The following is a 15,377-nucleotide window of genomic DNA, read 5'->3' as shown; positions in this document are numbered from 1 at the left end:
CTTCAACAAAACTTTATTTATTCACACACAGCGCCAACATTTGGGAACAAGGATGCGCTGATAGACGAAAAGAGGGGAAATACACGTACTGTATAAAGTTATCAATAAGTTTTACTTTTACATCTCAGAGCACATAACCGTGGTACGTTCAAGTGCAATCGAATTGAAAAGCTGTTTTCAAGTGTATTCGTGCAGTGTTTATTTTTCTCAATCAATTCAAACGCGCCATAGGCGTCGTAAAAATCCGAAAACAAACAGGTGGTCAAACACAAAATAATCTTACTTGAACATTGAAGACATCCAGTGTTACCATTCTAAGGTTGTTAACAATATGGTGACATCTCCTCTCTGTGGGCTTTTAGGGGATGCGTTCAAGGACAATGCAACATGATTCCACGTCCACATTGTATACCACAGGGTGCTGCCATAAAGGAATAAAAGGTAAGGAAGGGGAGGAGGGAACTGGAATGAGTTCAATTCCACCCTCGGCCATCTCTGTGTGGAGTTTTCCAAAAACATGCTAGGTTAATTAGCAACTCCAAATTGTCCATAGGTATGAATGTGAGTGTGAATGGTTGTTTGTCTATATGTGCCCTGTGATTGGCTGGCCACCAGTCCAGGGTGTACCCCGCCTCTCGCTTGAAGACAGCTGGGATAGGCTCCAGCACCCCCGCGACCCTCGTGAGGATAAGTGGTAGAAAATGAATGAATGAATGAATGAAATACAATCATGTTAGCTGAAGCAGGGAGGTTTAATATTATGAGTTTACTCTAATATATTTGAGTGGTTAGCGCGCAGGCCTCACAGCTAGGATACCCAAGTTCAATTCCACCCTTGGCCATCTTTGTGTGGAGTTTTCCAAAAACATGCTAGGTTAATTAGCAACTCCAAATTGTCCATAGGTATGAATGTGAGTGTGAATGGTTGTTTGTCTATATGAGCCCTGTGATTGGCTGGTCTTAATATTGTCATCAGCAGTGTAAAAAAATGCAGAAAATTCAGCTGGTACATTAAAAAAGTCTATATTTATATTTAATCGTCCGTCAGAACTGCCACTGTTGTATTGTATTTAGTTGAGAATGAAAGCTAGTGATTATATTGAGGAAACAGGATAAACACAGCAAAACGCCGGAATTATCTTACTGGACTGGTACACAAATACCCAAATCTGTGGAGTTCTTTGTTGAAGATTCCAACTGGAGCTCGAAACCAAATAAGTGTGTGATTGTGTTTCATTTCAGATAAAGGCAACAATCAATAGTACTTTCATGCTTTGATGAATATCGAGCTGCGTTGTTTTGAAAAACACAAACATAAAAATAATATGTTTTAATTAGTGAGGATTGTGAATGCTGGGTAAGCTGTGCGGTCTGGTTAATTGTATGAAAGTTGTAAATATCTTTGGTTATTCATTTTTTTTAAGGAAAAACAAACTTGAAAGGTTCTTACAGTGTATTGGATAATACTGTGTTTCCGCAAACAGTGGCGCTTAAAGACATTTTGGGACAGAAGTAATTGTTCCTTAGTTATTTCCCATTTTTAATGGACTGTCCAGATCTGTGTGGATGAAAAAAACTGAACATGAGTTATTTTTTGCATGTCTGTGGAAAAAAAACCCTGCTGATTTTGCTTGTCGTATGTCGTACCGGATGTAAGTAATTTGTCTTCAACCCAGTTCGCACCAAAGCCCTGTTCTTTTCCAACCCAGGCCGCCGGCTTTGTGTGCCGCTTGGGGAGGATGATACACAATGCGAGGAAAAACAAAAGCATTGTTTTTAAAAAAGTAACACTTTGTGTAACATCAGAGATAAGATATAAGATTTTTTTTTCTCTTTGTTAAACTCACTGGTGAGGAAAATGCTGTCCTGCTGCTAAAGCCACGCTATTTACCAAACTCATACTGCTAAGCTGATCTGTCGTCAGTACGGAAGAGCCAGACTGAAGCTCGGTGCCTCGGGACAACAAAGGCAGGCAGAATAAAGTTGTAATATTACACAAGTCCAAATTTTTAAAGATAGATGTTTATTCTCATGACACAGAATCCCTGGAGTGCTAAAGATAGGATAGCGACTGGACTGTTTGGTTGTCTTAGGAGACGTTTTGCCAATCATCCATGCATGCTTCATCAGTTCACGCTCAAAAAACTAGTCTGACTAGGTAGGACAGCTGGACAGCAACTGGACTGTTGTGGTATTCTTTGGAGATGGTCCGCCAATCATCTGAGCAGGCTTCATGAGTTCATCCTCAAAGACTAGGTGGGACAACCACTAGTTTGACTAGATAGGACAGCTGCAGAAAAACTGGACCATTCAGGTTGTCTTAGGAAGCGTTTCACCAATCACTGAACAGGCTTCATTAGTTCACACTCAATGATTAGGTGGGACAAACACTAGTTTGACTAGATAGGACAGCTGCAAAAAAAACGGACTATTCAGGTTGTCTTAGAAGGCGTTTCACCAATCACTAAACAGGCTTCATCAGTTCATCCTAAAAGACTAGGTAGGACAATTACTGTTTTGACTAGATAGGACAGCTGGACATCAACTGGACTGTTCGGATTGTCTTAGGAGACGTTTCGCCAACCACCCGAGCTAGCTTCATTAGTTCACACTCAATGATTAGGTGGGACAAACACTAGTCTGACTAGATAGGACAGCTGGACAAGAACTGGACAATTCAATTTGTCTTAGGAAACGTTTCGCCAACCATCCGAGCTAGCTTCATTAGTTCACACTCAATGATTAGGTGGGACAAACACTAGTCTGACTAGATAGGACAGCTGGACAAGAACTGGACAATTCAATTTGTCTTAGGAAACGTTTCGCCAACCATCCGAGCTAGCTTCATTAGTTCACACTCAATGATTAGGTGGGACAAACACTAGTTTGACTAGATAGGACAGCTTGGCATATACTGGAGCAAGTGATGGCTACTTTCAGTCCTAAGTATTTTAAATCCTATCATTGTTTACAGTGTGAACACATATGAATGAACTGGTGGTTGGTTTGAATCAGACCTTCAAGTGTATCCCTTATTCGTACATACCTTATCCGTCTTCTCCGTACTTCATGTTCCACACCTTCCCCTCGCTCTCTTTCTCTTCCCCCATTACCCCCTCCATCCTCTCTCCCGCCATTCCTTTCAGAGCTCAGGACAAAAATCTGCACTCATTACACTGATGGCCCTGATGATTGTCTTGATTGGTACGCTCTCTCTCCCTGGTGCTTCTTCCCCGTTCTGCAGCTTGCTCATGCAGCAGAATCACAGCAGCTTCAGTTCTTTCTCTGTAAGCATAATGACTTCCTGCTCGACCCAGCAAACGGGCAGATATACACAGATATACACGCCGCCACAGATCACGGAATTATCTATAAATGCTTGGATTCTTCCTGGTAAAAAAACCAGCAGAATGGAAAGTCAAATTAAGATGGAGTTTGCTGAGTAATTTACTTGTGTATACATTGAATGAAGTGAGGGCGGCACGGCGGTCGAGTGGTTAGTGCGCAGACCTCACAGCTTGGAGACCAGGGTTCAATTCCATCCTCGGCCATCTCTGTGTGGAGTTTGCATGTTCTCCCCGTGCATGCGTGGGTTTTCTCCGGGTACTCCGGCTTCCTCACACATTCCAAAAAAACATGCTAGGTTAATTAGCGAATGTGAGTGTGAATGGTTGTTTGTCTATATGTGCCCTGTGATTGGCTGGCCACCAGTCCAGGGTGTAGAAAACAGCTGGGATAGGCTCCAGCACCCCCCGCGACCCTCGTGAGGATAAGCGGTAGAAAATGAAGGAATTAATTCATTTTTTTTTTTAAATATTTTTTATTTTTTATTGTTTTATTTTTATTTTTTTATTTATTTATTTTTATTTTTTATTTTTTTTGTATTTTTTTTTTTGTGTATTTTTTTTTATTATTATGATTTGATCATAAGCATCCAGCATCCATATCAAACTTGCGCGGGCCGCACTAACATTAAACTTTCATATCAAGGCGGGGGCCTCAAACTAGTGTCCTGCGGGCCATGTGTTTGAGACCCCTGTGATTGGCTGGCGACCAGTCCAGGGTGTACCCCACCTCTCGCCCAAAGACAGCTGGGATAGGCTCCAGCACCCCCGCGACCCTCGTGAGGAAAATGAATGAATGAAGTGAAACATTGGAGTCACGAGATCCTGGCTGTCAGATCCTGATCCTGGCTTTCTTCCCACATCCCCCAAAACACACGTATAATGTTTATATGTTCACCCGAAATCAGATGGGAATGGATCCATCTCACCTGTAACCCAAAGGAAAGGTGATATAGAAAATGGATGGATCCCTAATGGTGCACATTTCACACAGATAGAATGACCTGCATGGTGGATGACGGTGGCTGCCACCACTGTATTTTACTGAAACGGTGCAAGGTTTATGTAATGTGTGTCCCATTTCTCCCTGTTCGCCTCATTCTTCAGTCCCTCCAGAATTTCTTTAGGTTTTTTTTCAGATTGTTAGGCCCAAAATGTATAATATTGTGGCAGGTTTTTTAAAAAAAAAAGTTGCATTGGCTTAAGGTTTATTTTATTCAATACCATGGCATTAACTTGGTATCAATTTGCTGTATACATATAGACAAACAACCATTCACACTCACATTCATACCTATGGACAATTTGGAGTCGCTAATTAACCTAGCATGTTTTTGGAATGTGGGAGGAAACCGGAGTACCCGGAGAAAACCCACACATGCACGGGGGAGAACATGCAAACTCCACACATACGTAGATGGGGGGAATTGACCCCGGATCTCCTAGGTGTGAGGCCTACACGCTAACCACTATATAAGCTGTGCAGCCATGTTCAAAATTTTCATTCATTCATTTTCTACAGCTTTTCCTCATGAGGGTTGCAGAGGGTGCTGGAGCCTATCCCAGCTGTCTTCGGGCGAGAGGCGGGGTACACCCTGGACTGGTGGCCAGCCAATCACAGGGCACATATAGACAAACAACCATTCACACTCACATTCATACCTATGGACAATTTGGAGTCGCTAATTAACCTAGCATGTTTTTGGAATGTGGGAGGAAGCCGGAGTACCCGGAGAAAACCCACGCATGCACGGGGGGAAAATGCAAACGCCACACAGAGATGACTGAGGGTGGAATTGAACTCGGGTCTCCTAGCTCCTAGCCACTCGACCGCCGTGCAGCCCCATTTCGGTATATTTTTCATCAAAATAGTAGTCATGCCAAAACATTGTGTTGCTGCTGGATGTTCATACTGTCCAAGTGATACTGTAAGTTTTTTGACTCAAGTACCCGATTCACAATTTGTTGCACATGTACATGTACAAGTTTATAGTTTTCAGACGGGTGACTCCAGTAATTTCAGTACCTGATTCATGCGGGTTTCTGCCCATGCACTCTGTTGGATGACTTGACTTAATTGAGTACCTGATTCACAACTGTGCGAAAATAGTAGTCATGCAAAAAGATTGTGTTGCTGCTGGATGTTCATACTGTCCGAGTGATACTGTAAGTTTTTTGACTCAAGTACCCAATTCACAATAGGTTGTGCATGTATATGTACAAGTTTATAGTTTTTGACGGGTGACTCCAGTAAATTAAGTACCCGATTCATGCGAGTTTCTGCGCATGCACACTGTTGGATGATTTGACTTGAGTACCCGATGTTCATACTGTCGGAGTGATACTGGTGGCCAGCCAATCACAGGGCACATATAGACAAACAACCATTCACACTCACATTCATACCTATGGACAATTTGGAGTCGCTAATTAACCTAGCATGTTTTTTTGGAATGTGGGAGGAAACCGGAGTACCCGGAGAAAACCCACGCATGCATGGAGAGAACATGCAAACGCCACACAGAGATGGCCGAGGGTAGAACTGAACTCGGGTCTCCTAGCCACTCGACCGCCGTGCAGCCCCATTTCGGTATATTTTTCATCAAAATAGTAGTCATGCCAAAACATTGTGTTGCTGCTGGATGTTCATACTGTCCAAGTGATACTATAAGTTTTTTTTGACTCAAGTACCCGATTCACAATATGTTGTGCATGTATATGTACAAGTTTATAGTTTTTGACGGGTGACTCCAGTAAATTCAGTACCCGATTCATGCAAATTTCTGCACATTGGATGACTTGACATAATTGAGTACCTGATTCGCAACTGTGCGAAAATAGTAGTCATGCAAAAAGATTGTGTTGCTGCTGGATGTTCATACTGTCCAAATGATACGGTACGTTTTTTTTAAGTTTTTTGACTCAAGTACCCGATTCACAATTTGTTGCACATGTACATGTACAAGTTTATAGTTTTTGAGGATGACTCAAGTGAAACGAGTACCTGATTCGCAACTTGTTGTGCAACTTTCTGTGTGCTTTGTGACAGGTTACTTGTATGATTTGAATACACAATAATCTTTCCGAGTTTTTTTGCGACAAAGTACTCATTAAAATCTAGTACCCAGGTGGGAAAGTTCGCTTTGTGACGAGTGAATCCAGTACCCCTGACCCACTCCAGTGAGTGACTCATAAAAAATCGAGTCAGTAAAAGGAATGGAGTTCCCCTCCATGACTCAGTCGGGGGGGGGCAAGGTAGAAAATGCCTGACATGAATAAACATCTATTCTCCCCCCCACACACAGTGCAATGGAAACATCATAGGCTGAATAACAAATGGAGCTTGACTGCCGGACACGCTAAAGCTACAAGGGAGAATTTTTTACGATGCAGACAATTACGCTGCGGGATAAACAAAGGGAGGTAATTAGCAAAAAAGCAATTTACCTAAATCTTCACTATTCAGCAGCAACAAAGAATACCGATCGGTCGTGGTGTCTCTAATGTCGGACTGTTATTAGTCAGCAAGGTCTTGACGAGGAACTGAATTAAAGCGCCATGATTTCGTCCATTAGCCATTCACTCTCATTACGCCGTCAATTTTGTCATTCCCACACAAAACTAAAAGCTCGGCTATTGTTTGCATCCGGAGGAAAAACTTCCAAGAGGTCATTACTCACTTCTGGCATTTTTGTCTCGCTTCTGGAAGAGGAAGTCATAAATAAATTTTTTTAGTCCCAGCACCGAAACGACGTGTCACTTACTTCCGAATCACTCTCCGCCGCTCTTAACATCACTTCTGTCACGTACCGCCCAGTGGATCATCTATCAGTGGGCGATCATCCGTTTTGGACGGGTACCCTCTGCTATTACCCCCCTCCCCCTCCCCGCCGCCCTCTTGGCGTACTGCTGAATTACAACAGCGGATTCGGTGAAGAGCCAGGAAGCTGAGAGGGCTGAGCCAGGGTAACGAGCGCCGTTGGGTGGGTAATTAATGGCTCCATTTACTCATTGGCACTGCTGAGGGTGTGGGTGTGCCGTGGCATTGATCAAAGCCGGATCAGGCCCCCGAGGGGAGTGGGTGACGGTAGAGGGTGGTAGATGGGGTACAATGGATGGATGGATGGATGGAGTAACGGAGAAGAGAGTTTGCTCGCAGGGTTTTTTTTTTCCTGGAGATGGAGGCTGTCAAAACATTGCTTCCCTTAGAGGCACTTCAAATAGAAAAACACACTGTAGGTCTATATTTTCTGTCAGAATCATGAAGTGAAGAAATTCAGAGGGAAAATATAGTTGATTCCTGCTTTTCACGGGGATTACCTACACAGGGCCACCAGCAAATGGTAAAAAAAAAAAAAAACACAAGTATTAGTTTGATGCGCCTCATAAAAATGGCTTCAGTCTCAGTACATAACCATGCTGTGTTCAAGGACCGCCAAAGAAAGTGTAAAATCCCAACTCGGCTTAAATACGTTATATATTGTTTAGAACTGTGTTTTTGGTCATGGTAATGGTTTTATTTCTTTTGAACATGCATCAGATTACAATTGAATGCATCACATAATCAGTTCACAGTTCCACATGTCCAAAAGGAGTAGGAAGAAGCAAAGCTTATTAAATCCTACCCCTCCATCTGGTACTTTTACAATCAGTAACTGTTACATTTGATCACTTCCTGCTTTCCTAATATAGTTTTTTTTTTTTTTTAATTTTAGAGCGGCACGGCGGTCGAGTGGTTAGCGCGCAGCTAGGAGACCCAAGTTCAATTCCACCCTCGGCTATCTCTGTGTGGAGTTTGCATGTTTTCCCCCGTGCATGCGTGGGTTTTCTCCGGGTACTCCGGTTTCCTCCCACATTCCAAAAACATGCTAGGTTAATTGGCGACTCCAAATTGTCCATAGGTATGAATGTGAGTGTGAATGGTTGTTTGTCTATATGTGCCCTGTGATTGGCAGGCCACCAGTCCAGGGTGTAGAAGATAGCTGGGATAGGCTCCAGCACCCCCGCGACCCTCGTGAGGATAAGCGGTAGAAAATGAAGGAATGAAATATAGTTGATTCCTGCTTTTCACAGGGATTACCTACACAGGGCCACCAGCGAATGGTAAAAAAAAACACAAGTATTAGTTTGATGCACCCCATAAAAATGGCTCTTTGGTCTCAGTACATAACCAAGATGTGTTCAAGGACCGCCAAACAAAGTGTGAAATCTCAATGACTATCGGTGAAGCTTAAACGGTCCCTGACATGATTTATCAACTCGGCTTAAATACGTTATGTATTGTTTATAACAGTGTTTTTGGTAATGGTAATGGTATTATTTCATTTGAACATGCATCAGATTGCAATTGAATGCATCACATAATAAGTTCACAGTTCCACATGTCCAAAAGGAGTAGGAAGAAGCAAAGCTTATTAAATCCTACCCCTCCATCTGGTACTTTTACAATCAGTAACTGTTACATTTGTTCACTTCCTGCTTTCCTAATATAGTTCAAGTTTTTCTTTTAATGTTTTTATTTTTTTATGTTTTTATTTTTTTTATGTTTTTATTTTTTTTATGTTTTTATTTGTATTTTTATTTGTAATTATTGTGATTTTTTTTAATACGACATTCAATTTACAAAAATGGCATTTAAAGTTCATGGGTAGACAAATTATTTTTTTCAGATTAAAATGAACAAAGCATTATTAGAGCCCTGTAGACATGACAACTATAGTCACATTTATACTCTTTTTATTTACAACATATTGCGCAACTGCAGGGTCTTGAGACACATGCTAACTCGCAAACTAGAGAGTTAGCGACCTAAACGGTTATTTCCTTTAAACTTAAATAGCCAAAACCACTTCCACACGGATAGGGAGGATAACTATTAACAGTTATTTAACCTTTAACATGAACATTAATCAAACGTAATCATTTTTTCTGCGTACATGATACCATACAGCATCCATATCAAACATTAAACTTTCATATCAAGGCGGGGGCCTCAAACTAGTGTCCTGCGGGCCACATTTGGCCCGCGGGCCGCGTGTTTGAGACCCCTGCTGTATGGTATCATGTACCCAGAAAAAAATTATTACGTTTGATTAATGTTCATGTTAAAGGTTAAATAACTGTTAATAGTTATCCTCCCCATCCGAGTGGAAGTGGTAAGTTTTTGGCTATTTAACTTTGAAGGAAATATCTTGAAGGCTACCGTTTAGGTCGCTAGCTCTCTAGTTTGCGAGTTAGCATGTGTCTCAAGACCCTGCAGTTGCACAATATGTTGTAAATAAAAAGAGTATAAATGTGACTATAGTCGTGTTTTGTCATGTCTACAGGGCTCTAATAATGCTTTGTTCATTTAAATCTGAAAAAAATAATTTGTCTACCCACCAACTATATGTGGTTTCTTAAGTTTTTATTATTTGCTGTTTTGTTATTATTATTATATTTATTTATTTATGACTGATTGATTGATTTTCTTTATTCTTGATTTGTTTATTTATTTTTCATCTTATTTTGTGCAGAAAAATAAAAATGAAGATATTTGAGAACAGTGGAATGTTTTATCAGAGCTTTTATTGTAGAAAATCGGAATCAAAGCACTGAAAAAGTTTGTATATTTTTCTGTTTTTAATAAATGTGGGGTTTTTTTGGAAAACCTGATGCAGCCCAGCCTTGCCCAGGCGCTAGCTCCAGTGGCCCCCAGGTAAATTGAGTTTGAGACGACCCCTGCACGAGGCCACCTTTCAGCTTCCATTCACCTGCAATGGTGCCCTTCAGTTTGAACAGAACTTGAGCTAAAAATAGTGAGAAATGCCCATTGGTACTTTGAAGCAACTACATCCACAATTCAGTTTCCGTTCCCACGAGAGACGCAAACGCCCCACGGAAGCGCTACCAGCACGCTATAAAATAATACGGCCGGTAGTAACACGGGAGTAAGTAGAGTGACCGTGGCGGGCGCCATTGCTCTTACTGCGCCTGTCGCTTCCTGACCCCCTCGTCTCCGCTTGGCCGCGAGGCAAAGCTTGGCAAAGCATGTTTTTGGAATGTGGGAGGAAACCGGAGTACCCGGAGAAAACCCACGCATGCACGGGGAGAACATGCAAACTCCACACAGAGATGTCCGAGGGTGGGATTGAACTCCGGTCTCCTAGCTGTGAGGCCTGCGCGCTAACCACTCGAACACCGTGCAGCCCCGCCTCACATACAGTGATGTAAAAAAGTGTTGCAAGGGTACCTTGGTTAACATCATCAATCAATCATTAAAACCAAAACGGACTCTAACCAAAGCAAATTTTCCCATTGAAAATAATGTAAATCCACATCAAACTTTTTTGAGTTAATTTTTTTTTTTTATTTTAGTGTTTTTATTACAAATAAGTAGAGTGACCGTGGCGGGCGCCATTGCTCTTACTGCCCCTGTCGCTTCCTGACCCCCTCGTCTCCGCTTGGCCGCGAGGCAAGGCCGGGGCGTGCTTGACAATAAAACAAACCGACAGGCACCATTTACACAGTCAGGTGTCATGACAGGGGATAAACAGCCGGCCGCCTCGGGCCTCTTGAGCCAGAGTCTGCATTAATCATATAGGCTATCGTCCTTATCCATGCTATCATCATCATCATTGAAAGCAGCGTTGGCTTTGTTGGGTGAAACCCGCTGGAAAAGCAGCGTGAACTGAAACTGAGCGACTGTTTACTTTGTGAATTAACCCCCCCCCATTCCTAAAAAAAAAATAATAATGCAACAAATCCTCACTCTCTACAGGCTGGGGACGAAAAACAGAGAGGCGGCGGCGGTGGCAAAGCACGCAGCAGGAATGACAACATTGCGGCTGTCATCACCGGCGGATGAAAAACAGCACCTCTCAAATGAGGCGAGGCTGCGGATGACTCTTGCGCCGATGAGGAAGTGGATGCACGGGGAGCACAAATGTAATTATCGTCATGCCAGCTTTGTTGTTTGTCAGAACCGCATGCATTTTAAGGACCAGGGTGCGCTGATTGGATGACACCCAGAGAATATTCCGGGGTGGACAGACGGGAATCATTACCTAGGCTAAATAGAGTTCTCATGGCAGGTGGTTAATCAGATCGGCTATGGGGGGGTGTTTTGTTTTGAAATCTGACAAAAAACAAAAAAAAAACGGAAAATAATCAAACTCTTAATAATCTCAGATTGTGTAATTTATGATTTATAATTTCTAAATTAAAACACTCATTCATTTTCTACCGCTTATCCTCTGGAGCCTATGCCAGCTGTCTTCCAGCGAGAGGCGGGGTACACCCTGGACTGGTGGCCAGCCAATCACAGGGCACATATAGACAAACAACCATTCACACTCACATTCATACCTATGGACAATTTGGAGTCGCTAATTAACCTAGCATGTTTTTGGAATGTGGGAGGAAACCGGAGAACCCAGGCATGCACGGGGAGAACATGCAAATTCCACACAGAGATGGCCGAGGGTGGAATTGAACTCGGGTCTGCGCGCTAACCACTCGGCCGGGCCGTATTCAAACACTTGGCGGGCCGGATGTGGTCCCCAAGCCGTAGTTTTCCCACCATTGTACTAAATCGTTACTATTTTTCCACCCATCCATTTTCTATGTCGCCATCCAATCACAGGGCACATATACGTAGACCAGGGGTCAGCAACCCGCGGCTCCAGAGCCGCATGTGGCTCTCCAGCCTCTTTGTTGCGGCTCCCTTTGCAATGCTTGAATATTTTTTAGCACCCGTGTGGTGAAAATGCACGTCTTTGTTATGAGTTTACAAAAATCCAACTTTGTGTGAGACCATGAATGCATCCTGACTGAGTTCTGACTGGTGACTGAATGAGCAGACAGGATGCTATCCAGTTCTCTCTGACAGGTTAACATGAAGGGAAATGAGTAATACTTTGAGTTATTTGAGTTATTAATTATTATTAATGAGTTATTTGACGATTCTAAAAAATAAATTAGAGCTCATTTAAAAACAAAAGTTTATCTCCAGTACTAGCAAGAGTACTCCAACTCGCCTTTTTTTTTCCCTCCAATGTTGTTTTAAACATACAACGTTTTGCGGCTCCAGGCTATTTTTCTTTAGTGGGCAAGTGGGTGAAATGGCTCTTTTCATAGTAAAGGTTGCCGACCCCTGACGTAGACAAACAACCATTCACACTCACATTCATACCTATGGACAATTAGGAGTCGCTAATTAACATAGCATGTTTTTGGAATGTGGGAGGAAACCGGAGTACCCGGAGAACACCCAAGCATGCACGGCGAGAACATGTAAACTCCACACATAGATGGGGGGAATTGACCCCGGGTCTCCTAGGTGTGAGGCTTACGCGCTAACCACTCGACCGCCGTGCAGCCATGTTCAAAATTTTCATTCATTTTCTACCACTTTTCCTCACGAGGGTCGCGGGGGGTGCTGGAGCCTATCCCAGCTGTCTTCGGGCGTGAAGCGGGGTACACCCTGGACTGGTCGCCAGCCAATCACAGGGCACATATAGACAAACAACCATTCACACTCACATTCATACCTATGGACAATTTGGAGTCGCTAATTAACCTAGCATGTTTTTGGAATGTGGGAGGAAACCGGAGTACCCGGAGAAAACCCACGCATGCACGGGGAGAACATGCAAACTCCACACATAGATGGGAGGAATTGACCCCGGGTCTCCTAGGTGTGAAGCCTACACGCTAACCACTTATCCGCCGTGCAGCCATGTTCAAAATTTTCATTAATTCATTCATTTTCTACCGCTTACCCTCACGAGGGTCGCGGGGGGTGCTGGAGCCTATCCCAGCTGTCTTCGGGCGAGAGGCGGGGTACACCCTGGACTGGTGGCCAGCCAATCACAGGGCACATATAGACAAAAGATGGGTCGGTGATGTCATCGCAGTCTATGTGTAAACAACAAGCCGCTGTTTTCAGATGATGACCCAGAACGCCATTTCCAAATACGTTATCGTTTTTGTGGATAGCCTCTCAAGTGTCAAATAATTCTGGCACCATTAAAATCGACTGGTATAAACATTGCAATCAAACATAAAACCGTGCGTATAAAGAACCGACTTCATTTCATCACCATATCATCGTTATTTTCCATTGAGACCCTCTCATTTGCATTTATTGAAATCCCATTCTCATCCCATCTGCCACTAGTCACCTGTGAAACTAGTTTTTAACCATTGTTCTATAGGCTTTGTCTTTAGATTTATCCCATCCGCTTTATTTGTGTTTATTCCCCCACCATAAAACCCACCGAAGGGGCACACGCTGCTACTGCCGGGTCGTTACATTGTAAAACAACTTGGCAGGGCGGCACACAAAACTTGTGTAGTCAAGACTCTAAAAGGAATTTAAGTATACATTTCCCTTCCAATTAAAAGATGTGTTTGTGCAACATGAGTAAAAGGGGAGAGGAATATTATCAATGAGGGTGAGAAAACACTGCAACAACTCCGGGGGCACAATTATGGAGGCTGGTGTGCTACGCAATTAAACAGTGCAACTTCTGCTAATAAATGCAGAACATAAAGCAAGACATAGCAGGTTTGGGCTTAGCGCTAATGCTTAATAGCCGTGGACGCGGATGACTGCAAACTAAATCTCTTCAACATTTTGTTTGCTAGCTCATCGGACACTATATACACAAAAAATACATGTACTGTAGGTAAAGTTTGGCTAAAAAAAAGACGCTAACCGAGGCAGATGTTAACAGAGGTTCAACTGTGTATGTGTTGTTTTCTGATATCGATCCTTATTCTATAACCATAACCTTCCCCTCTATTTAGCCGGCGATGGATGCAGAGTGGAAAACGTTCTCCCATTTTGTGTGGAAGTGGTAAGTTTGTTTCCTCTTTCTTTTCCATTTGAAAGCTACAACAGAGTATTAGGGCTACATTGTCAAGTCATAATAATCTCAGACCAAAAAGAGATGCTAACCGAGGCGGATGTTAACAGAGGTTCAACTGTGTATGTGTTGTTTTCTGATATCGATCATTATTCTATAACCATAACCTTCCTTTCTATTTAGCCAACGATGGATGCAGAGTGGAAAATGTTCTCCTATTTCGTGTGGAAGTGGTAAGTTTGTTTCTTCTTTCTTTTCCATTTGAAAGCTACAACAGGGTATTAGGGCCACATTGACAAGTCATAATAATCTCAGAGTTCGAGTTGTAAAGAAGTTTACAAGAATAAAGTTGTAAATTTACAAGAATATATTTGTAAATATGGCTGGAAAAAAGTTGGATTTACGAGAAGTTGTACTTTTTTTAATTATTTGCTTTTAAATTAACTACTTTTTTCCTCAAACTTTATATCATTCCTAAATTTAAGTCATAAATTAACAAGAAAAATTTAATTTACAACAAAAACAGTCGATAATTTATTACTTTATTCTTGTAAACTTGTGAAAAACTTTTTCAAAATCAGATTTTTTTTAATGAGGCCCAAAAACTTTGTCACAGAAACCCTTAAACTTGGAAGAAAATTTTGAGGGCTAACGTGCTAGTTCACTAGCTTGCTAGCTTGCAGCCATCAAGAGTCCATAAATCCATTTTCTATACCGCTTATCTTCCCGAGGATCGTGGGCATGCTACACCTATATCCTAGCTGTCTTCGGACGAAGTGTGCAAACATGACCATAGGGGTGTTATTTCATGTCTACAGGGCTCTAATAAATGTTTAAAAACCGTATTGAGAAAGCCATAAACAGGTTTTCTATGATCCAGCTATGAAAATATTCCATTAACATTGAATTAATTTATTAATTGGTTGTCGACTGTATATGTTTCGCTTCAAAGCAACTATGTTGCATTAAAGGACCACCGAATAAAGCAGGAAAATCTCGACACTTGATGAAAATCAGTGACAATGTCAAATGTAAAAAATTGTGAGCTTTTTTTTAAGTGGTACTGTACATGTATGTTGTAAATTTAACATGTATTAAGTATTTTTAAATTGCCAATGATATATTAATATTGTCCCAGAGAGAGGAAAAAAAATTACTTAAAATCCTGGCCCCGGCAGGGCTG

The 15,377-nt window shown here is 42.1% G+C and overlaps 1 long non-coding RNA gene across 1 annotated transcript; it reads left to right on the top strand.

Moving 5' to 3' along the window:
* Nucleotides 1-11: 11 nt before the first annotated feature.
* Nucleotides 12-14,662, top strand: LOC131125309 (uncharacterized). The gene is made up of 5 exons (XR_009129006.1): nt 12-142; nt 363-441; nt 11,104-11,270; nt 14,136-14,185; nt 14,378-14,662. It is a non-coding gene; the product is annotated as an uncharacterized LOC131125309 (long non-coding RNA).
* The last annotated feature ends 715 nt before the right edge of the window (nt 14,663-15,377 follow it).

The sequence above is a fragment of the Doryrhamphus excisus genome, chromosome 3, assembly GCF_030265055.1.
Source record: "Doryrhamphus excisus isolate RoL2022-K1 chromosome 3, RoL_Dexc_1.0, whole genome shotgun sequence".
NCBI classification, from domain to species: Eukaryota; Metazoa; Chordata; class Actinopteri; order Syngnathiformes; family Syngnathidae; genus Doryrhamphus; species Doryrhamphus excisus.
Note: the sequence above shows the minus strand (reverse complement) of the source record. Positions and strands in the feature narration are given on the sequence as shown.